Raw genomic sequence first — 23,132 nt, 5'->3', positions numbered from 1 at the left:
GAACTCACACTTAGATAGACATCCGTCGAGTCATCTAAACGATTACGTGATCCAAATCAACTAAACCATGTCCGATCATCACGTGAGATGGAGAAGTCATCAATGATGAACATCTCTATGTTGATCGTATCTACTATATGATTCATGTTTGACCTTCGGTCTCCAGTGTTCCAAGGCCATGTCTGTACATGGTAGGCTTGTCATGTTTAACCCGAGTATTCCGCATGTGCAAAACTATCTTGCACCCGTTGTATGTGAACGTAGAGCCTATCACACCTGATCATCACGTGATGTCTCAGCATGACGAACTGTCGCAACGGAGCATACTTAGGGAGAACACTTATATATTGAAATTTTAGTGAGGGATCATCTGTAATGCTACCGCCGTACTAAGAAAAATAAGATGCATAAAAGATAAAACATCACATGCAATCATAATATGTGACATGATATGGCCATCATCATCTTGTGCCTTTTATCTCCATCTCCAAAGCACCGTCATGATCTCCATCGTCACTGGCTTGACACCTTGATCTCCATTGTAGCGTCGTGGTTGTCTTGCCAAATATTGCTTATACAACTATCGCTAACGCATAGTGATAAAGTAAAGCAATTACACGGCGTTTGCATTTCATACAATAAAGAGACAACGATAAGGCTCCTGCTTGTTGCTAGTAACTTCTACAAAACATGATCAATTCATACAATAACGTATATGACATCATGTCTTGACCATATCACATCACAACATGCCATGCAAAAACAAGTTAGACGTCCTCTACTTTGTTGTTGCAAGTTTTATGTGGCTGCTACGGGCTTCTAGCAAGAACAGTTCTTACCTACGCATCAAAACCACAACGGTGATTTATCAAGTTTGTTGTTTTAACCTCAACAAGGACCAACCGCAGTCAAATTAGATTCAACTAAAGTTGGAGAAACAGACACCCGCCAGCCACCTTTATGCAAAACTAGTTGCATGTCTGTCGGTGGAACCGGTCTCATGAACATGGTCATGTAAGGTTGGTCTGGGCCAGTTCATCAAACAATACCGCCGAATCAAAATAAGACATTGGTGGTAAGCAGTATGATGATCACTGAGGGAGTCCTGGATTAGGGGGTCCTCGGACTGCCGGACTATATACTTTGGTCGGACTGTTGGACTATGAAGAAACAAGATTAAAGACTTCGTCCCGTGTCCAGGTGGGACTCTCCTTTGCGTGAAAGGCAAGCTTGGAAATTCGGATATGTAGATCTCCTCCCCTGTAACCAACTCTGTGTAACCCTAGCCCCCTCCGGCGTCTATATAAACCGGAGGGTTTAGTCCGTAGGACAACGACAATGATAATCATAGGCTAGCTTCTAGGGTTTAGCCTCTACGATCTCGTAGTAGATCAACTCTTGTAATACTCATATCATCAAGATCAATCAAGCAGGAAGTAGGGTATTACACCCATCGAGAGGGCCCGAACCTGGGTAAACATTGTGTCCCCCACCTCCTGTTACCATCCGCCTTAGACGCACAGTTCGGGACCCCCTACCCGAGATCCGCCAGTTTTGACACCGACATTGGTGCTTTCATTGAGAGTTCCACTGTGCCGTCACCATAAGGCGTGATGGCTCCTTCAATCATCGGCAACGATGTGATCCAGGGTGAGGTTTTTCTCCCCGGACAGGTCTTCGTATTCGGCGGCTTCGCACTGCAGGCCAACTCGCTTGGCCATCTGGAGCAGATCGAGAGCTACGCCCCTGGCCGTCAGGTCAGGTTTGGAAACTTAAACTATACTGCCGACATCCGCGGAGACTTGATCTTTGATGGATTCGAGCCTATGTCAGGTGCGCCGCACATTCACGACGAGCATGACTTAGCTCTGTCGTCGGACGGTGTTCGGGAGATCACACCTGTGGCTACTCCGGCCCTCAATCTGGAGCAGATCGCGCCGTCCGAGGATGGGTGGATGGACCCCACCATGGAGGCCGCACACTCAGCGGCGATAGAGCCGAATACTGACATCACCTCCTACGAGACCTGTGTTGTCGGATCCTTGGATTCGTCCCCGGCCACGGGCTCCGGACCGCATGCGTCTGTTCCTATCGAATCTGATTGGCCGCCGATCATGGAGTTTTCCTCCGCGGATATCTTTCAGCACTCGCCCCTGGGCGATGTGCTAAATTCATTAAGGTCTCTCTCCTTGCCAGGAGGCCCTTGGCCGAACTATGTCCGGCTTGAGTGGGAAGCGGATGACGAAGAAATTCGTTCCCCACCCACCACCCACTTAATAGCCACTGTCGACGATATAACCGACATGCTTGATTTCGACTCCGAAGACATCGACGGCATGGACGGCGATGCAGGAGAGGAACAAGAATCACCGCCCGCAGGGCGCTGGACAGCCACTTCATCACACGATATATATATGGTGGATACACCCAAAGAAAACAATGACGAGGAACGGAAGGATGTAGCGAAGGATAGGTCCCTCGAGAAGCAACTAAAGTGACGGCGTAGGCGCTGCTCCAAACCCCGCCTCCGTAAAAACAGCGATAACAGTGCAAGAAAGAATAATACCCCGGTCGACTCCAAATGAAACGACGACCACATGGACCCATCGATAGAGCAGGATGAACCAGCGGACGGCAAACATAGTACGCAGCCGCCGTCCGATCACGGCGATGGCGAGGGTAAAGATAATCAACCTGTCTCCGGAGAGGAGAACAGTCCGGCCGACGATGCACACATCATCCCGGAAAGGCACTTGGAGCAAGAGAACCTCCATAGAAGGCTTATTGCCACCGTGAGGAGTCTAAAGAAGCAGAAGCAAAGGCTTAAGGCCGCACAAAATACACTCAACAGTAGATGGAACAAAGTGCTCGACACTGAAGAAAAGTACGGTGGCAGTCGCCACACAAAGAGCTATCCAAAGCACAAGCTGTTGCCTGAATTCGATGACGAGGCTTTAGAGCCTATACAACCGAAAAATAAAATGACCGATCAGATGGATCGACCACCCCGTGGCCGCGATAGGGCGGCTAACGATGTCGCACATAAGTCAGCACGCGATTTACGTGAGGACTTGCACCAAAAATCCGGTATGACCAGATCCATCTACGGATCTAGGAAGCGCGCTCCGGGACCGAAGCAAAACCGAACACTACAACCGTCAGAATGCCATGACACATCCAAGTACAGGGGTGCCGCGCACCACCTATGCTTCACCGATGAGGTGCTGGATCATGAATTTCCAGAGGGATTCAAACCCGTGAACATAGAGGTGTATGATGGAACGACAGACCCTGGGGTCTGGATTGAGGACTTTATCCTTCATATCCATATGGCTCGCGGAGATGATCTCCACGCCATCAAATACTTGCCCCTCAAGTTGAAAGGACCACCTCGGCATTGGCTGAAGAGCCTCCCCGAAAACTCAATTGGAAGTTGGAAGAGCTTGAGGATGCTTTTAGGGCTAATTTTCAAGGGACCTATGTCTGACCTCCGTTTGCAGACGATTTAAGTCATATAATTCAACAGCTCAGAGAGTCAGCCCAAAAGCTTTGGAACAGATTCCTCACTAAGAAGAATCAAATTGTCGACTGCCCGGACGCCGAAGCCATAGCGGCTTGCAAACACAGTGTCCGGGACGAATGGCTCGCCACACACCTCTGCCAGGAAAAACCGAGGACAATGGCAGCTCTAACAAGCCTTATGACCCGCTTTTGCGTTGGGGAAGATAGTTGGCTGGCCCGTAGCGGCACCAGCGACCCAGGCACATCCGAAGTCAAGGATGGTAATGGAAAACCACGACGCAACAAAATCAAGCGCCGAAACAATGAAGACAGCCCAGACGACACGGCGGTAAATGCCGGATTCAGGGGCTCATGACCCGGTCAACGGAAAAAGCCATTCAAAGGCAGCAGAGATGGACCGTCCAGCCTAAACAAGATTCTAGACAGATTATGTCAGATTCATGGCACCTCCGACAAACCTACAAATCACACCAACAGAGAAACTGGGTCTTCAAGCAGGCCGGCAAGCTAAACGCCGAACACAAGGGGAGGGAGACACCAAGTGAAGACGGGGATGAGCCTCGCCAGCAAAACACTGGGGGACAGAAAAAATTCCCACCAGAGGTCAAAATAGTGAACACGATTCACGTAACGAAGAGGAGGAGCAAACGCACACTCCGAGACGTATGCACCATGGAGCGCGTCACCCCCATGTTCAACCCTTGGTCGGTCTGTCCGATCACTTTTGATCGAAGGGATCATCCGACTAGTATCCGGCACGGAGGATCGGCTGCCTTGGTACTAGACCCAATAATCGACGGATACCATCTCACCCGAGTCCTTATGGACGGCGGCAGTAGTCTGAATCTGATATATCAGGACACAGTACGCAAAATGGGGATAGACCCGATAAGAATCAGCCAAAGCAATACTATCTTTAAAGGAGTAATACCAGGCCCACAGGCCATCTGCACGGGCTCTCTAGTACTAGAGGTTGTATTCGGTTCTCCCGACAACTTCCGAAGTGAAAAGTTAACCTTCGACATCGCCCCATTCTGAAGCGGCTATCAAGCACTACTCCGAAGAACGGCCTTCGCTCGTTTTAACGCAGTACCGCATTACGCGTATCTTAAGCTTAAGATGCCCGGTCCACGTGGCATCATCATAGTTAGCGGAAACACAGAGCGTTCCTTACGTGCGGAAGGATGTGTGGCGGCTTTAGCAGCCGAACACTGAACGACCTCTCCAACCCGAATAAATGATCGGTCGTCAAGACCGCGGACACGGCTAGACGAGTCCGGCGCACCACTGGCTGTAACAGCCCAGATAAACCTGAGATTAGGGTCGATGGATATACCCCGATAGGTGGTGCTAGGGGCTTCCTGCATGTAAAAAGAACTATAGTTCGGCTTGACCTTATTTAGATTGAATTTTAATGGTTTATTAAGAATAACCAATTTTTCGCACGAAGACTTTCACCTGAGTTTTTCTCTTTTATAGATGATAATCGTGCTACACCCTTCCAGGATACGGCACAACGAAGACACAGGCGCAGACGTGCAGCAGGGCCCCGCTCAAAGGTTTCTCTTTAGATTAAGATCCTGTGTAAACCTTTCCTACTGTCTCTTGTTGCTTCACACCCTCCGGATACTCAACACCACCGAGAGGGATGCTGGCGTTATTGGCATTTCGCCACGTCAGACTAATGCAGGTACCTGGAAATTCTGGGTTCATTATCAAGGGCGTTACTCAGCCCGGTATATGTTGTAAAGACCGAATACCTTAGGGAGTGTTCGGCGTCGCGAGTTTGGCCTTATATGCATCAGCTCCGAATCATGTCTTTGGTCAATAGTTGGGTTTACTCGGCTCCCGTGTTTTGCTACCTTACGTTCCGCTCTATCGGCTAAGGTGGCACCGGGAGAACTACTGTGATTGTGCCCTGGTTCATCTGGACGAGCACCTCAGTAGAGAAAGCCGAAAACTGACTGTAATGATAAAGCGCGAGACTGGTCCACTCGATGACTCAGCGGAATCTTCACGATTCCTCCGCATTAACAAAGGACCGGTTTCCCGGTCATGTATGTACGCGCACCGTATTCGGATAGGCGCGGAAGTACCAGGGGCTATATAGTAGCCCCACCGTCAAACTCCTATGCCTAAGTGAAAGTGTTAAAGCAATATAGTCCGATTGCCTTGTTCGCCGTGCTATCACCTCCTTAATGGACCAAGACGTTGGATCAAGTGTGAATACGCGCTTTTCCGAACACCCGCGCATTATATGCGTGGGGGCTGAAGCCGACGACTGCAAACTTTCAGGTTATATACATACATAAACGGCCGCACAGGAGGCATCATAATAGTTTCAGGCAAAAGTATAAACACAACCTTTATAATCCAAATAGCATTGTTTTTACAATTGGGATACATGTCACTAGAACATGATACTCTTCGAGCACTGGGCCTCTATTAAACGAGCACCTTCTAGGACTTCTTCAAAATAGTGCTCGGCCGATACATGGCCTACGGCCGAACCCCGGGTTGCAATAGCGGTGGCCTCCATCTCTGCCCAGTATGTCTTAACACGGGCAAGAGCCATCCGCGCACCCTCTATGCACGCCGACCTCTTTACAGCGTCGATATGCGGCACAACACCAAGGAATCGTTGCACTAAACCAAAATAACTATTCGGCCTTGCACCTTCCGGCCAAAGATGATCCACGACAGACCTCATGGCAAGCCGGGACAACCTATGGAGCTCAGCCCACTCGACCATTTGCTCATTTAACAGCAGTGGACGCGTTGGAGCACTGAACTGCGACCAGAACAACTTTCCACTTCCTGATCTTTTTGATCTTTGAAAAACTCAGTCGCATCACCAGCACTCGTTGCCAAGTCCAAGTACGTGTCTGCAGCACTCCATAATTGATCTAGAGGGGCATACTTCGGATCTCCGAACTTCGTCCGCAACAAAAAGGGTTTCCCAGTCGTGATATGTCCGGCTTGACGAAGCTCCTCCTTCGCCGCTCTGATTTTAGAGCAGGTTTCCTTGGCTGCTACCATGGCTTTCTTCAGGTCCGCGCTTTTGCTTGGCTTTCATTTTCAAGAAGCTCATACCGGTCGGCAGCATCCTTCAGCTCAACAGACATCTTGGCTATTTTATCTTCGCTCTGGTGATGAGCAGCCTGTTCGGCTCTTAACTCTTCGACCGCCTTTAGGGCGGCCGCATCACTTCTCCTGGCTTGTTCCTTGGCTCGGGCAAGCTCCGCCCGAAGGGTCTCCACGGCGGAAGCTCCATTTGCAGTCACAACATATTATAGATACTAGTATCATGCTCCTCTTAATATCTATTAACCACCGGAGAATACATACCCTATGCCTCGTCAAGCCGCTTGTTTACAAGCATGATGTCGGCATCTGCCACATCAAGTTGCCACTTCAGTTCGGCAAACGCACCAGTTCGGCCAGCCACCGGACCATCAGCCGCCTGCATATGAAAGCAACATGATTATTACCTGGGACTATGATCCTCTGTTTGCCGCCTTTGGACAGCAACCAGAGTCTCAGGGGCTACTATCTGTATAGGGCACACCTAGCATGTGCGGTACTGTCAAAATATATATTACTTTGCGTACCTCAAAGCCTTTTAGCAGGCTCATAAAAGCTTCATGCAACCCACTTTTGGCGGATGAAATCCTCTCAACCACCGTACCCAATAAAGTACGATGCACCTCTGAGACAGCCGCTTCCTCCAGAAGACTCATCAGTGCGTCCGGTCGTGCACCGGACAGTCCCGGACTCTTTCTGTTGCTCTCCTTAGGAGCCGAATACTCCGGACTTCGGGTGGCCTAAGGGTTACCTTCTGGCCTTGGCGGATCAGGAGAAATCCTTCGTGACGACTCCTCAGGGTCGTCCGCCTCGTGAGGCGGGGAGGCAGGGGGTGGCGTTTTGCTCTCCATCATCTCCGGAAGAAGATCCCCCGAAGACGAACTCCGTCGAGAAGGGTTGCGATCCGAACTACAAGACATACGTCTCGGTTATTGTCCTCAAAGATGAAGCATGATATATTTACCAAAAGTAATTTTGTTCACTTACAGCTCGGTGGAGGGCTGATCCCCTTGCGGGCACTGTGCGGTAAGGATGCCCTCCGGGGCAGGGCCCCCTGGCGAAGGTTTCTTCCCTCGTTTGGGAACCCTCGTTTCTAAGACTCCAGAAGCGGTCCTCTTCCTTCCTTGGGGAGAGGGAGTTTTAGATTCTTCTCCCCGGTTATCCTCCTTCGCGGAGACACTAATTCCCCCGGTTTGGATGAGTAATACGTGAGGCCCTCTTTCGGCTTATTTATTCCTCCCTTTATCTTCCTCTGATGGCACTTGATAAGGTGCATGCTCAAGCATCCTGGCTAGCATAGGATCCAGTGAGCCTTCGGGAAGGGGGGCCGAAGACCTGATCATCTTCGCCTTTTTTATCCAGTCCTGGTCAAAGAGCGACTTTTCAGAATGATGTTGGGATAAATGAAAAGACAGCGTGTTCTGCCGCAGAATTACTTACATGGGTATCTGGACGATTGCAGTTTAGGCCCGCATCCTCGGTGGTGTCCGGACACTTTATTCGTGATCCGAAGAACAATCCATACATCTCTTCAAGTGTCACGCCGAAGAATTGCTGAATATCGCGGTCCTTCCGGGTTGAACTCCCACATACGGAGAGGTCGACGTTGGCATGGCAGGACCCGACGAACTAGCATGACTTGCATTACCTTGACAAGGCTGACATTTCTCTTAACGAGATCTCGGATGCGACTCTGCAATGTCGGCACGTCATTAACCGGCCCCCAGTCCAGCCCCTTGTTGACCCATGACGCCAGTTGTGGCGGGGGTCCCGAACGGAAGGCAGGGGCAGCTGCCCACTTAGTACTTCGGGGGGCCGTGATGTAAAACCACTCTCGCTGCCATAAGTCAGACATCTCCGGGAAGGAACCCTTTGGCCATGGAGCATCGGCGCCTTTGCTTATTTTGGCACCGCCGCATTCTGTGTGTCGCCCATCGATCATCTTCGGCTTCACATTGGAGTTCTTGAGCCATAAGCCGAAGTGTCGAGTGATGCGGAGGAAGGCCTCACACACGACGATGAACAACGAGATGTGAAAGATGGAATCCTGAGCCAGATCATGGAAATCGAGCCCGTAATAGAACATAAGCCCTCTAACAAAGGGATCAAGACTAAAGCCTAGCCCTCGGAGGAAGTGGGAAACAAATACGGCACTTTCATTGGGTTCGGGAGTGGGAATGACCTGCCCTTGAGCAGGCAGCCTGTGCGAGATTTCGGCGGTCAGATACCTGGCTTCTCTTAGCTTCTTGATGTCCTCCTCTCTGACAGAGGAGGCAATCCACCGGCCTTGAAGGTTGGATCCGGACATGATTGAAGGTCTGAAGCGCTTAGCCTGAGCCTTGGGTGTTGGAATTCGAGGTGGGGGAAGGGAAGGATCGAGCGCGAGAAGAAAAGGACAGGCCTTGGCCCCTTTATAAAGAGGGTGAATATCAAGCGTCCTCCGTGTGATCGTTTGGAACTTGCCTAAAACCGAGGAGTCATATCAGCAGGCACGATTGGGTTACCCACACCCATATTGATGAGAATCCCGTGATAAGGGGACACGATCTCTGCTTCGACAAGATGTGCCAAGAAAACCGCCTCGCAATACGTGCAGTGGCAGGCTGGGAAAAACGGTTCGTAATGACCGGACCATGGCATGACGTCACGCTATGAAAAGTTGTCAGCAGATTAGATTTGTGGAAATATTATACTCTCTACGGTGGTATGTGGAATTTGTTTTGCAGAGCCGGACACGATCCTTGTGTTCAAAATCTTCTATAGAGTATTTGGAGGAAGAACCCGCCTTGCAATGCCGAAGACAATCTGCGTGCCGGACTCATCGTCATTGAAGCCTGGTTCAGGGGCTACTGAGGGAGTCCTGGATTAGGGGGTCCTCGGACTGCCGGACTATATACTTTGGCCGGACTGTTGGGTTATGAAGATACAATATTAAAGACTTCGTCCCATGTCCGGATGGGACCCTCCTTTGCGTGGAAGGCAAGCTTGGCAATTCGGATATGTAGATCTCCTCCCTTGTAACCGACTCTGTGTAACCCTAGCCCCCTCCGGTGTCTACATAAACCGGAGTGTTTAGTCCGTAGGACAACGACGATCATAATCATAGGCTAGCTTCTAGGGTTTAGCCTCTACGATCTCGTGGTAGATCAACTCTTCTAATACTCATATCATCAAGATCAATCAAGCAGGAAGTAGGGTATTACCTCCATCGAGAGGGCCCGAACCAGGGTAAACATTGTGTCCCCCGCCTCCTGTTACCATCCGCCTTAGACGCACAGTTCGGGACCCCCAACCCGAGATCTGCCGGTTTTGACACCGACAATCACCGCCCACAATTCTTTGTGCTCTACTCGTGCATATCATCTACGCATAGACCTGGCTCGGATGCCACTGTTGGGAAACGTAGCATGCAATTTCAAAAAAAATCCTACACTCACGCAAGATCTATCTAGGAGATGCATAGCAAAGAGAGGGGGAGAGTGTGTCCACATACCCTCGTAGACCGAAAGCGGAAGCATTTGACAACGCGGTTGATGTAGTCGAATTCTTCTCGTTCCGACCAATCAAGCACCAACCGTATGACACCTCCGAGTTCTGCACACGTTCATCTCGATGACGTCCCTCGAACTGTCGATCCAGCAAAGTGCCGAGGGAGAGTTCTGTCAGCACGACGGCGTGGTGACGGTGATGGTGAAGTGATCCGCGCAGGGCTTCGCCTAAGCACTACGAAGAAATGACCGGAGGTGTAATCTGTGGAGGGAGGCGCCGCACAGGGCTAACAGATGTTTTTGTGTGTCGTCTAGGCGCCTCCCCCCTCATATATATATATATATATATATATATATATATATATAGGTGGGAGGGAGAGGGAGCAGCCAAGGGGGGTGCCGCAAGTAGTCCGAATCCTACTTGGGGTTCCTCCCCAATTCGGCCCCCCTTCCTTATTCATCGGAGGGGAAAGGAAAGAGAGGGGGGCGGGAAGGAAGGGGAGGTCGATCGAATCCTCCCCTTTCCTTCTCCCTTCCCATGTTTCCTTCTCCTCCTATTTCATCCTAAATGGGGGGTGCACCAGCCCCATAGGGGCTGGCCTGCCCCCCTCTTGGCCCATTAGGCCCATATAGTTGCCGGGGGGTGTGCCCCTTCCGGTGACCCGACATGTACCCGGTACCCCCGGAACACTTCCGGTGTCCGAATACCACAGTCCTATATATATCAATCTTTACCTCTCGACCATTTCGAGACTCCTCGTCATGTCCGTGATTTCATCCGGGACTTCGAAAAACATTCGGTCACCAAATCACATAACTCATATAATACAAAATCGTCATCGAACGTTAAGCGTGCGGACCCTAAGGATTCGAGAACTATGTAGACATGACTGACACACCTCTCCGGTCAATAACCAACAGCGGAACCTAGATGCTCATATTGGTTCCTACATATTGTACGAAGATCTTTATCGGTCGTACCGTAATGACAACATACGTTATTCTCTTTGTCATCGGTATGTTACTTGCCCGAGATTCAATCGTCGGTATCTACATACCTAGTTCAATCTCGTTACCGGCAAGTCTCTTTACTCGTTCCGTAATACATCATCCCGCAACTACCTCATTAGTCACATAGGGATGGCACCCGCAGGGTATGGTACAGGTGGTGCCATCCCATACCCTTACCCGTCCATCCTAAACTTACCCATCACCCATACGTATACCTGTCAAGGGTATAATTTTTTCGCATACCTGTCAGCCGACAGGGTATATGGGTACCCGTGGGTAAAATTACCCACGTTTACAAAACATCAATTGAGTAGAAAATTGTTGTAAAAAGCAACATATAATCATAAATTATTAATAGCAACACATTTTAAACAACAATGTACAACAACATATTGTAACAACAACACATTCTCATAATCAAAAATACTTGCCTATAGAACGACACATAAAAATGTTAAACAACACATAGGCATACACTTTAAGTTCACAAATTCATGATAAATTATAGAGATAATTTGACTATGCATTATAGTTTTTACCTAATGCGATTAGGAGGGGAAAATTAATACATTAGGATATCAAAGGAAACTAACTTGTCAACATTTACATGGGTATATGGGTACGCGGGCATGGGTTATATGATCACATACCCATACCCTCTCTACCCAATGGGTATGATATTTTCTCATTTAAGTACCCATGGGTAAATGTTTGTCCCATACCCTTACCCTAATAGGGTTTTTACCCGCAGGGTACACGGGTAATGGGTACCCATTGCCATCCCTAGTCACATTGCTTGTAAGGCTTATTATGATGTGCATTACCGAGAGGGCCCAGAGATACCTCTCCAATACTCCGAGTGACAAATCCCAATCTCGATCTATGCCAACCCAACAAACACCTTCAGAGATACCTGTAGAGCATCTTTATAATCACCCAGTTACGTTGTCACGTTTGATAGCACATAAGGCATTCCTCCGGTATCCGAGAGTTGCATAATCTCATAGTCAAAAGAATGTGTATATGACATGAAGAAAGCAATAGCAATAAAACTGAACGATCAGTATGCTAAGCTAACAGATGGGTCTTATCCATCACATCATTCTCCTAATGATGTGATCCTGTTAGTCAAATGACAACACATGTCTATGGTTAGGAAACTTAACCATCTTTGATTAACGAGCTAGTCTAGTAGAGGCTTATTAGGGACACGGTGTTTTGTCTATGTGTCCACACATATATTAAGTTTCCGGTTAATACAATTCTAGCATGAATAATAAACATTTATCATGATATAAGGAAATATAAAATAACAAGTTTATTATTGCCTCTAGGGAATATTTCCTTCAAGACCACGATAGTTCCAGCATAAAATAATCATTGCGTCTGGCGGGGCTGCGATGCAGCCGCCGCGTGATCCGCCGATCTGGAAGGGGTGGTTCGCTGTTTCTTGTTACCATCATCACTTATTTGGTTCACACTGGCATCTGAATCTCATTTGGCTTTATTTGCAATCACAAGAGCAAGAGAATTAAGACTCTCACTATCAACAACATCACTTGAAGAGACATCCTCGAGAGCCTTCACCGATTTTCGCTTCTGCCCAGTCAAATATTCCTTGGAATTATTTGATGCAGACGGCACCCTGTTGGAACCGGCAAAGCGTCCTCTACCACGTCCACGACTAGATCGGCCGCGGCTGCTCTCAGTTTGCATCCCCACGCTTTCCCCATCGGCACACTGGCCAGGATTTTTGGAACGAGAACCAGCAGCAGAGGCACGAGAGCCACCAGATGAAGACTTTGGGACAGTATGCACTCCAAACCCAGAGGAAGTTGAAGCATTGTTGGAGTCAGTATTGCCACCTTTCTTCATATGATCATCAACGCATAACCTCTTGGGATCATAAGGCAAATCCCCATTATCATCAGGAACACCAGGGTTAGGCCAAAGCATGGATGAATGTCCAAGCAGACCACAAGAGAAATAGTAAAACGGAAGTTTTTCATACATCACTGAATATGTTTTGTAGTCTTTGTCTTTGCAGAATTCACTGTCACATACCGGACTATAGGATCTTGAACAACAATCTCAGCACGGACATGCATGAAGGCGCCCCAGCAACGCCCATCAGCATCAGACTACACGTGGGAAATCTTACCAATTAGCTTAGCAAACTCCAATCCAAGCTTGGCCTTCATCAATCTTGGAGGAAGTGCCATGATTCTGGTGATGCATGGATCGATCGGTCACGACGATCCATGATTTAATGCAAGCAGCGGAGAGAAATATTTGAAGGATCTCGAATTAAACAGGGGAATTATTACATAACAATTCTATAACGGAAAAGGTGTGGTAGCATCCGGGACTCCCGGCACCCCCTTATCTGCCCCGTCTAGTCATTCTGAAATTCGTGCTAGGTTCAGTCTAGGATAAGATCATTTGCAGCACCCTGCCAACTATGTCAGCCCATTTGCCTCATAGCGGAGAAGTTAGGCGTGTGTCAGGATAGGACTGAGCAGTAGATTTCCTGTCTATGACTAGCTTGCCCAGCCATACGGTCACTGTTCTAGATGGGCAATAAAGGAAATGGGACAGAGGGAGAGAGAAAGCATCCACATTTCTTCTCCCGGGATTTTGGTCTCTTTCACGTGTGAGACAGGAGAGAGGGGAGGAGAGAGAGAAATTTATTTAATGAGAGAGTGGTGCTATGAACGAGAGAGAGAGAGGGGAGAGAGGTGGTGTGTGTCAGGGGAAAAAGGAGCAGAGAGAGGTGATGCGAGAGAGAGAGAAAGGGGAGAGGGACTAGTATGTAGTCAACGGGTTCATCGGGAAGTGACAAATGATTGGGAATCTGCCTACTAATGTACAGTGTCCTACGAGATGCCCAGCTACCGTTGTTACTATTCAATTAGGCCTGCAAAACCAAACAGCATCGCAGTTCGTGGCATAGATCCCTGCGTCTCCTACTATGCATGAACGATGGTGATAAACGGGAGTCTAGACACCCGGGTCCTAAATGACCGGTCTCTTATATAACATACTCAGGTGTACATTCCAAGCTAAGCTAGCTATGGTCATGGATCGATCGCTAGATACCAATGGCCAGGCAGCGACGTACATACCAGTGCTTGTTGGCGCCGGCGGCACTAGAGCATGTCTTCTCACGGGCCGTCGCCGTCCCCTCGTCGTGGACACACGGTGGCGGCTGCTCCTGAATGCAAAGTATGGAAAGTTATATTAGCCGATTTGTATTTACTTGCTTTTAAAAATACAAGAAATGTTGGCGCCGCCTCTCGCAGCGCCGCTCTTCTTCTACCTTGGTGCTGCCTCTCACAGCTCCCTCTCTCTTTCAGTTGTTTCTCTCTATCTTCTTCTCACAAGAACACAAGAACACACACACACATGAAACTCTACACGCACACGCAACCAAGGAGAAGACCAGCTGGTGCTTTGCCGAGAAGCTCTCTTCCTTGGTGGAACAAGAGACTACATTGTGTATTTTCTCAGCCCTCACGGCCTCATCTTCTTATTAACCAAAGGAGTACATATATACAAGGACTCACGCAGCGCAGCCGTTATATTCGGCCACTAGCACCACATCTCCACGTACTAGTACAGGCCACTAACCCATGCCTTATCCTTTCTTCTGGAATCTCTCTAGGAGTCTGACTCGGCCTCGAACTTGACCGGCTGCTACTAACGAACTGATCAACTAACCTCCTCCCTCCGTTCGAAATTACATGTCACAAAAATGAGTGTATCTACAACTAAAATACATCTAGATACATTCATTTTTTAGACAAGTAATTCCGAACGGAGGAAGTACCTTTTAGCTAGCCGACTAACTAAGCTATGCATGCACGTAACGACTGACTCAACCATGCACACATGCACGGACATCAACACAATGGACCAGACCTCGCCGGATCACCCGGCTTAACTTGTACCCTAGCCAATCACGCTCCGGCCTCCGTCGCGTCTCGCCGCTTCTCACCACGTCGCCGTATCACACGGCATATTCGGCATCTCGCCGTGCTCGCCGCACGGCAGCCCGGCATCTCGCTTTGCACGACTCCAAACTGACGACTAGCCGGCCTCGTGCACCAATGACGATACATGACATTTTTCCCAGACACATAAGGGGTTACGACGGGGAGATTTCATGTCTCCTGTGTTGTTCAACATTGTAGGAGATATGTTGGCAGTACTAATTGTCCGGGCCAAGTAGGAGGACTCGTCCCTCACCTTGTAGAGGGGGAGTTTCCGTAGTACAATACGCTGATGATACTATTATATTCATGAAACATGATCTTGCAAAAGCTAGGAATATGAAGATTGTATTGTGTCTTTTTTAGCAACTGTCTGGGCTCAAAAGCGAATTGTTCTACTTTGCGAGAGCCCAAGAGGAACAAGATGACAATAGAAATTTGTTCGGTTGTGAAATGGGATCCTTACCTTTTAGTTATCTAGGTATCCCAATTCATCATAGACGTTTAACGAACAAGGAATGGAAATGTATAGAGGATCGATTTGAAAAGAAACTGAGCTGCTGGAAGGGCAAGCTCATGTCGTACGGAGTCGGTTGATTTTGATAAATTCGGTTTTGACGAGTTTGTCGATGTTCCTCCTATCCTTCTTTGAGGTACCGGTAGGGGTACGGAAAAGACTTGAATTTTATAGATCCCGATTCTTTTGGCAAAGTGGTAAGGCCAAGAAGAAGTACAGACCGGCTAGATGGGATATTATTTACAGACCAAAAGACCCGGATGAGTTAGGGATCGAGAATTTAGAGGTCAAAAATAGATATCTGCTTAGCAAGTGGCTATACAGAATATCTACTAAGACCGAGGGTATGTGGGTACAAATCTTGCGGAATAAATACTTACACTCTAAGACTTTGGCCCAAGTTACTGCTAGGCCAACGGACTCACCCTTCTGGAAGGTTTTAATGAGGACGAAAGCAACTTTTTCGAACGAGTGAAGTTCCTAGTTGGTAATGGTAATACTACTCGAGTTTGGGAGGATACATGGCTAGGGGAGATGCCTTTGGCTTTGCAATATCCCTCCTTATATAATATTTTGCAACGTAAGGAGGATTATGTCGCTACAATATTAAACCCGATACCGCTTAATATACAATTCAGGAGATCACTAGTAGGAGATCGTTGGAATGCTTGGTTGCACCTGGTTCGTAGGTTGATGGAGGTTCATCTATCGGATCAGCCCAATAAAATTCACTGGAAGTTAACTGCGAATGGAATATTCTCAGTGAAAACCATGTATTCGGACCTAATTGATTCCGGGGCATTGTCGAGGTCGTTGCACGTTTGGAAGATTAAAGTTCCGCTTCGTATTAAAATCTTTATGTGGTTTGTCCATAAAGAAGTCATTCTAACCAAAGATAACTTGGCAAAACGGAATTGGGTTGGCAATTCTAGGTGCTGGTTTTGTGATGAAAATGAAACGGTTAAACACCTCTTTCTCGAATTTCCTCTAGCAAAACTATTATGGCGATCAATTCATATAGCTTTTAACGTTCAACAACCAAGGAGCATAAACACGTTATTTAGGAAGTGACTTAATGGAGGGCACGCACACTTAGCTAAACATATTCGGATAGGAGTATGTGCACTACTCTGGACTATATGGAACACTAGAAATGATATGATTTTTAATGGGACACAATTCACTAATTTTTTGCAGGTTATCTACAGAGTTATAGCTTGGATTCGTATGTGGTCCCTACTCACTCATGTGGACTTCAGGGAGCTTATGGTTATTGGGTGCAACCATTGGGAGACGGTAGCATGGGTTATCTTCAGCCGATTTGGGTGGCGAGCTAATAATAGGCTAGGTGTATAGGCATCGTAGCTTGTTGTTTTATCGCCAGATGTGGCATTTTTCAGTTCTTTATGGCCAGTTGTGGCGTTTTTCAGATTTTATTTCGAACTCTGCTCATTTTATGAGCTTCGTTGGACCTCATAACTTTGTTGCATTTTTATTTAATAATATGACCGCATGCATCGATTGATGCAGAGGCCAGGGGTGATCCTCTTTTTCAATTTTTTTTTGCTAAAATGCCTATTATCTCCAACGGATGAAAACAATATGTTGGTGTCTATTTAGTATTTTTATTTTGAAAAGGAGGATGACTCCTGACCTCTCATTTTATTATTTATTCATAAAGATCTTACGAAGTAATACATCAATATGTCCGAGCCGTCATCTTGACATCTATCACTACTTCTATTTATTGATGAAGGGGTGCAAAAAGTATGACTATAAAAAAATTGTTAATGCATGACGGATTTCTGATAACGTTCCTGAAACTGTCATGGACGGACTGCTACAGCCCCGCAGACCCGCTCAAGCCCGACTAACAGTCCCCCATATAAAATGCAAACCCTAAACCTGCTCGGCCACTCCTCCCTCCCTCCTGCACAGCCAGCCCCCCATTCTCTCTTCCACACAACTCGTCGCGACTCCACGCCGCCGCCGCCCAATTCAGGCGACTTCCCTCAGCTATGGCAGGCGCCCAACACACCTCCATCTTCCCCTCGCTCCGCTCTTTCCTCCCCTCCGGTTAGATTCACTACCCTCGACCACCAACGCTGGCTCTCAACCCATCTTCGTAGCTAGGGTTTCATCGCCAGCGTGGCTCCGGCAGATTCTCTCCGTCCCCTGCTATCTGCTAGATGGTGCTCCTGGAACAGGGCCGCGCGGAGGCCCTCCTCCCGTAGGATGTGCTGACGCGGCGCGCCCTGCAGCGGCTGTTCGGGATGAGCGCGGGCGCGACAGCCTTATCCCGGTCGGCGGTGGCGAACGGCGGTGCTCCTTCTCGTCCTCTACTTCCCAGGACACGTACCGGTACAGCTCAGGCACCCCCGTCCCCAAATCCCGTCCACCCATCCGGCGTTGTCCAGCTCATCCTCACGCTCGTGGATTCGCCTCCTCCTGTACGCGACACTTGAAACGTGGACATGGTGAGCTTCTTCTCTCTCTACCCCCAAATCTGGATGGCACTAGCATCTGTTACATACATACATATGGATAAGCACCATGGTTTGGTACTTTGGTTCAGTTTCTATTCAGTCTATATGCGTTTGGATGTGAATCGCACTTGCAGTATATGGCTGCTCCTTCGTTGTCCATTTGTATGCGTCCATCAGTATGTAAACGGCCGCTCCTTGATTGTTATTTGGAACAAAACTTCCCCTTAATTCTTCCTGTACTGAAATGAATCCTTCGAAACTAGCACTACATGTCTGTTGTTGCTGTCGTCTTGTACTACATGGCTTTTTTCCAATTTAATTTCAGTCATGTTTATGTGAATATAATCTCCTTTGATCTGATATTTTGGTCTGAATATTTACATTTTAATTATCATGTACGTACTAATGCATTCTCAGATATTTGGTCGGTGTTATCTTCTAAAATAATAGTAAATGCAATCCTTAAATAGAAGTAGAAGAACACTTGTAGAAAAAGGGCCTATTGTCCCGGTTGGTAAGGGCCTTTTGTCCCGGTTTTTGAACCGGGACTGAAGGGTCGTTACTAATGCCCTAACCCTTTAGGCCCGGTTCTTACACGAACCGGGACAGATGGGCCTTCATGTGGCCGGTGCGGCGAGCCCAGGCAGGAGGGCCTTTGGTCCCGGTTGGTGGCACTAACCGGGACCAATAGGCATCCACGCGTCAGCATTTCAGTGGCTGGGTTTTTTTTGTAGGGGGGGGGGTTGGGGGTTTTGGCGGGTTAATTTAGGTGTTTCATATATTATGTTAGCTAGCTAATTAATAGAGAGAAGTGTTCTCTCTTATCTCCGTGCTTGGTCGACGCTACGTACTATATACGTATGGAGAGGACTAGACACACTAGCTAGTAAGCAAATGAAGAAAACAGAAGATCGTCATGAACATATGCATACAGAGAGAAGTGATATCGACCACCTCTCCTTCTCCGAGAGATTGGTCGAACAACAAGTTCTCGTATATCTATCCGACACTACCGGCTACATATATACAATAATTATCTCTTACCATATAATCTCCTAATTAAATTGTAAGAACACAGGGTCCACATAGTATTCTCCGTTTTCAGCGATCACGTGGTCAAGGAAGAATGCCGCCAATTCCTCTTGAATTGTTCGCCTACGATCTGGTGCTAGGAGTTCATCCCGCATCCGAAAGATCTAATTTGAAGAAGGGGGTCAATACATATATATATATATATATATATATATATATATATATATATATATATATATATATACATATATATATGAATAAATGAAACTCAACACAAATGATGGTAATAAAATAAAATTGTGAATATTATTGCTTACGCACTTCATATTGTTCGTCAGAGTAGCCCCGCTCACAGGTCGTGTAGCGGATGGACTCGCAAACGTAGTATCCACAGTAATTATTCCCGGGTTCTTGCCACAACCACTTTACAAGAAATAGAGGTCAATCAAACTGATAAGCAAGCATGATAAATGCTTGAATCACTAGGAGATGCGCGGAACATGCTACTATAGTACTTACTTTCGGGTGTCTAAATTGCAGCTTCTTCGGCAGTCCCGGAGCTTTTTTGGTGAATTTTCTCCAAACCCTGCCAGACAAAGAAAACAATTACTTGATATCAGGAAATGAACAAAGTTGCTGATATGGTGGATAATGATCGATTTAACTTACTTCTCGAGCATTTGAGTCATGTCCGCATAGTCCTGGGGATCTTTTCGTCTCGAGTCTAAGACGGTTACTACTCCCTGCTCAAGCTTAATATCTAGGAGAATATAGTGGAAGCTGCGCACGCATGTATAAGTCAACAATTACATTACTATAACCTGGACTAATAAGGGAAACCGAATATGCACAAGATAGTAACACTCACTTGAAGTTGTAAGGAAAGAGTATTATATCTTTGTTTTCATTTTTTACCAACAATCGTAGCAAGTTGGCCTCAGTATTTTCGGCATGATATTTAACCTCAGTTGCATCTATGAGATTTGTGTTAATGAACCCAATATCACCGATTTGTCTTTTCTTCAATTCGGCGATCTTCAATCTGCATAATATAGTGAGGATAATTATAAATACATGCAATAAAAGAGCTGACCTATATAGAGAGACTTAATGACAGAAGTAGTACTACTTACAGACAGTAGCAATTGATCATTGATTTATCGAGTGCCTTTTGATTGAAAAACTGGAAGAACTCCTCAAATGGAACATTCAACAATTCAATTTCAACGAGGTCATGCTCCTGTTTAACTCTCAGCGTCAAAGTATTCCTCCCCCCAGACTCTCTGCAGGTTTTCATGTACCAATCATGTAATCTTCGCATCATCGTTGTTAGAGATCTTTCATCTTTGACGAGAGGCTTCCCGTAATGGTATTTGTGTTCGTCCACCTCCAAGAAATCATAATTTACATTGTCGGGCAGGTAATCTCCAAGATTGCTATAACCGGGCACCATCCTCGGATCATTAGCGACGATGTCGCTAGACACCTTGAGCGGGGGGCACGATTGGTTCGCTTGTTCTCCGAGCTGGGCAATTTTTTTCCCAGCTCGTCGTTCTTTTAACCTTTGATCACTTACAGTACTTCCCGACCGCTCCGCTTCGGCAAATGTCTTTGCAAGAATGCGCTCATAGTTGCCTTCCGGCGGAGACTTTGGTGGTTTTGTCAGGGCAGCCAGAGTGTGCTTTGCTTTCACCGGATCTACCTTCTCCTCCGGAGGTGGATGTTTATTTGCTTTCACCCCTTCAAAGAAGTTCGTCACTTCGGCTCGCAGGATCTTCGTGGTTTCCTCCTCGGTCCTCTCGTATGGTAACTTCTATGGAGTCTCCAGAGAAGGACCGAATCTGTATTGCCTCCCGCCTCTGGCTATACTGCTAGACGCCGCCAGAGCAGCCGAAGCGGCTGCGGCTGTCTTCTTTCCTTGCTTACGAGGCGGAGGAGAAGGACTACGACGCGCCGGAGCAGCCGGAGCGGCGGCGGGTCTCTTCCGCCGAGGCGGAGAAGGAGGAGGCTGGCTGCTCTGGCGCGCCGGCGCAGGCGGAGAAGGAGGCGGAGTGCCGCCACACGCCGGAGAATGAGGCTGAGTGCCCTGATCACTCGCAGGAGGAGGAGGCGGAGGAGGAGGCGGAGTGCCGCCACACGCCGGAGAAGGAGGCTGAGTGCCCTGATCACTCGCCGGAGGAGGAGGTGGAGTGCCCTTACTCGCCGGAGGAGAAGGTTGATGAGCTCCTTCCACCATAGGCATGGAGTCTTCAGAGCAGAACCCAGCCGAGTCTCCCCTTCACCGGTAGGGTGTTCAAGCTCGAGGTCCTCAAATCCGTCCGTTATTTCATCCATCATCACCCTAGCATATCCTTCTGAAATCGGCCGACAGTGGTAGGTTGCGCCAGGTTCAGTAGGTAAAACAGAGCCAACAGCCGCCTTGACTTTGAATTTCATCCATTGCGTCATAAGGTGGCAAAGTTGAGACTCCGTGATAGCATCCACGGGGTAGCTAGCAGGAGCCGTCAAGACATGATGCTCCGGCTGAAGCAGCTCGGTGGAAGCCACGCTGCTTCTCCGCTGAGATTGCGGGGTAGTTTCGGCATGTCGATTGCCGTCTCGTTCCTCTAGCGCTGGAACCCTTTCGTGCAGCTTCTGAATTTGGGTCTGCTCCAGTTTTTTCCTCCTCTCCTGGCTTTTGTAACCGCCTGCGTCCGGAAAACCAGCCTTCCAAGGAACGGAGCCTGGCGTGCCTCGTGTCCGTCCAGGGTGCTCAGGATTCCCGAGGGCCATTGTGAGCTCCTCGTTCTCTCTGTCTAGAACGAACGTCCCTTGCTGCGCTGCATCGATATAGTGCTGAAGCCTCTTGACTGGTATTCTCAAAAGCTCATCCGTCAAAACGCACCTCCCTGATACAGGGTCCAATTTTCCGCCAGCCCCGAAGAACCAAGTCCGGCAATGGTCTGGCCAGTCCATTGTCTGTGGTTCGATCCCTTTATCAAGCAGATCATTCTCAACCTTGGCCCACTTAGGCCGGGCTTTGAGGTAGCCACCTGACCCCGTGCGATGGTGAAGCTTCTTCTTCGCAGCATTCTTCTTGTTTGTCGCTGACATCTTCTTACTCTTTTCCGATGTCTTGTGGTTCACAAATGCGGGCCAGTGATCTCTGATCTTCTCATACCGTCCGATGAATTCTGGTGTCTCTTCTTTATCGACAAACATTTTCAGCTCATTCTTCCACCTCCTGAATAGGTCTGCCATCTTCTTAAGAGCATGAGACTTGATTAATTGCTCTTTAACTGGCTTCTCCGGATCCTCCTCTGGCGGTAGGGTGAAATTTTCCTTCAGCTCAGTCCAAAGATCATCTTTCTGCATATCATTGACATAAGACACCTCAGGGTCTCCCTTCTTAGGCTTATACCATTGGTGGATGCTGATCGGGATCTTGCCCCTAACAAGAACCCCGCACTGAGCAGCAAATGCTTCCTTTGTCCGGATGGGTTCAATCGGTTGGCCGTCGTGCGCGATTGCTGTGATCTCAGACCTTTCATCCGAGCGAAACTTTCTCTTCAGGGCTCGTCTCTTTACTGAAGTTGTGCTCGATCCGGAGGGCTAGAAAAAAGAAGAAAGACGAGATTTAATTAATATGTGTACATACCAAAACAATGAATGCATCAATTAGCTAGTCAGCACAGGCTTAACTAATATATTTACCTGGCCGGACTCTGTTCGTTCACCGGAGCCGTCACCACGGGCTCCTTCTTGCACCAGCATTGGGTCACCGGAGCCATCATAATCATGTCTTTCCTCCTCCACTCTTCGATCACTGTAGCCTGCTTCTTCACCCTGTTCTTCCAGACCATCATTGTCGTTAAGATACGACAAGATGTCACCTCCGGCTAAGATTATGTCCCCCAACACCTCTTCTACTTCCTCGTCTCGTCCGTGCTCCATTGTTTCTGCAAATATTACAACATGGCAATTATTACACAAACGTGACAGCAGCTGGATATATTAGTGC

The sequence above is a fragment of the Triticum aestivum genome, chromosome 5D (assembly GCF_018294505.1).
Source record: "Triticum aestivum cultivar Chinese Spring chromosome 5D, IWGSC CS RefSeq v2.1, whole genome shotgun sequence".
Classification (NCBI taxonomy): domain Eukaryota; kingdom Viridiplantae; phylum Streptophyta; class Magnoliopsida; order Poales; family Poaceae; genus Triticum; species Triticum aestivum.
The sequence above is the reverse complement of the archived record's forward strand: the minus strand, read 5'-3'. Positions refer to the sequence as shown.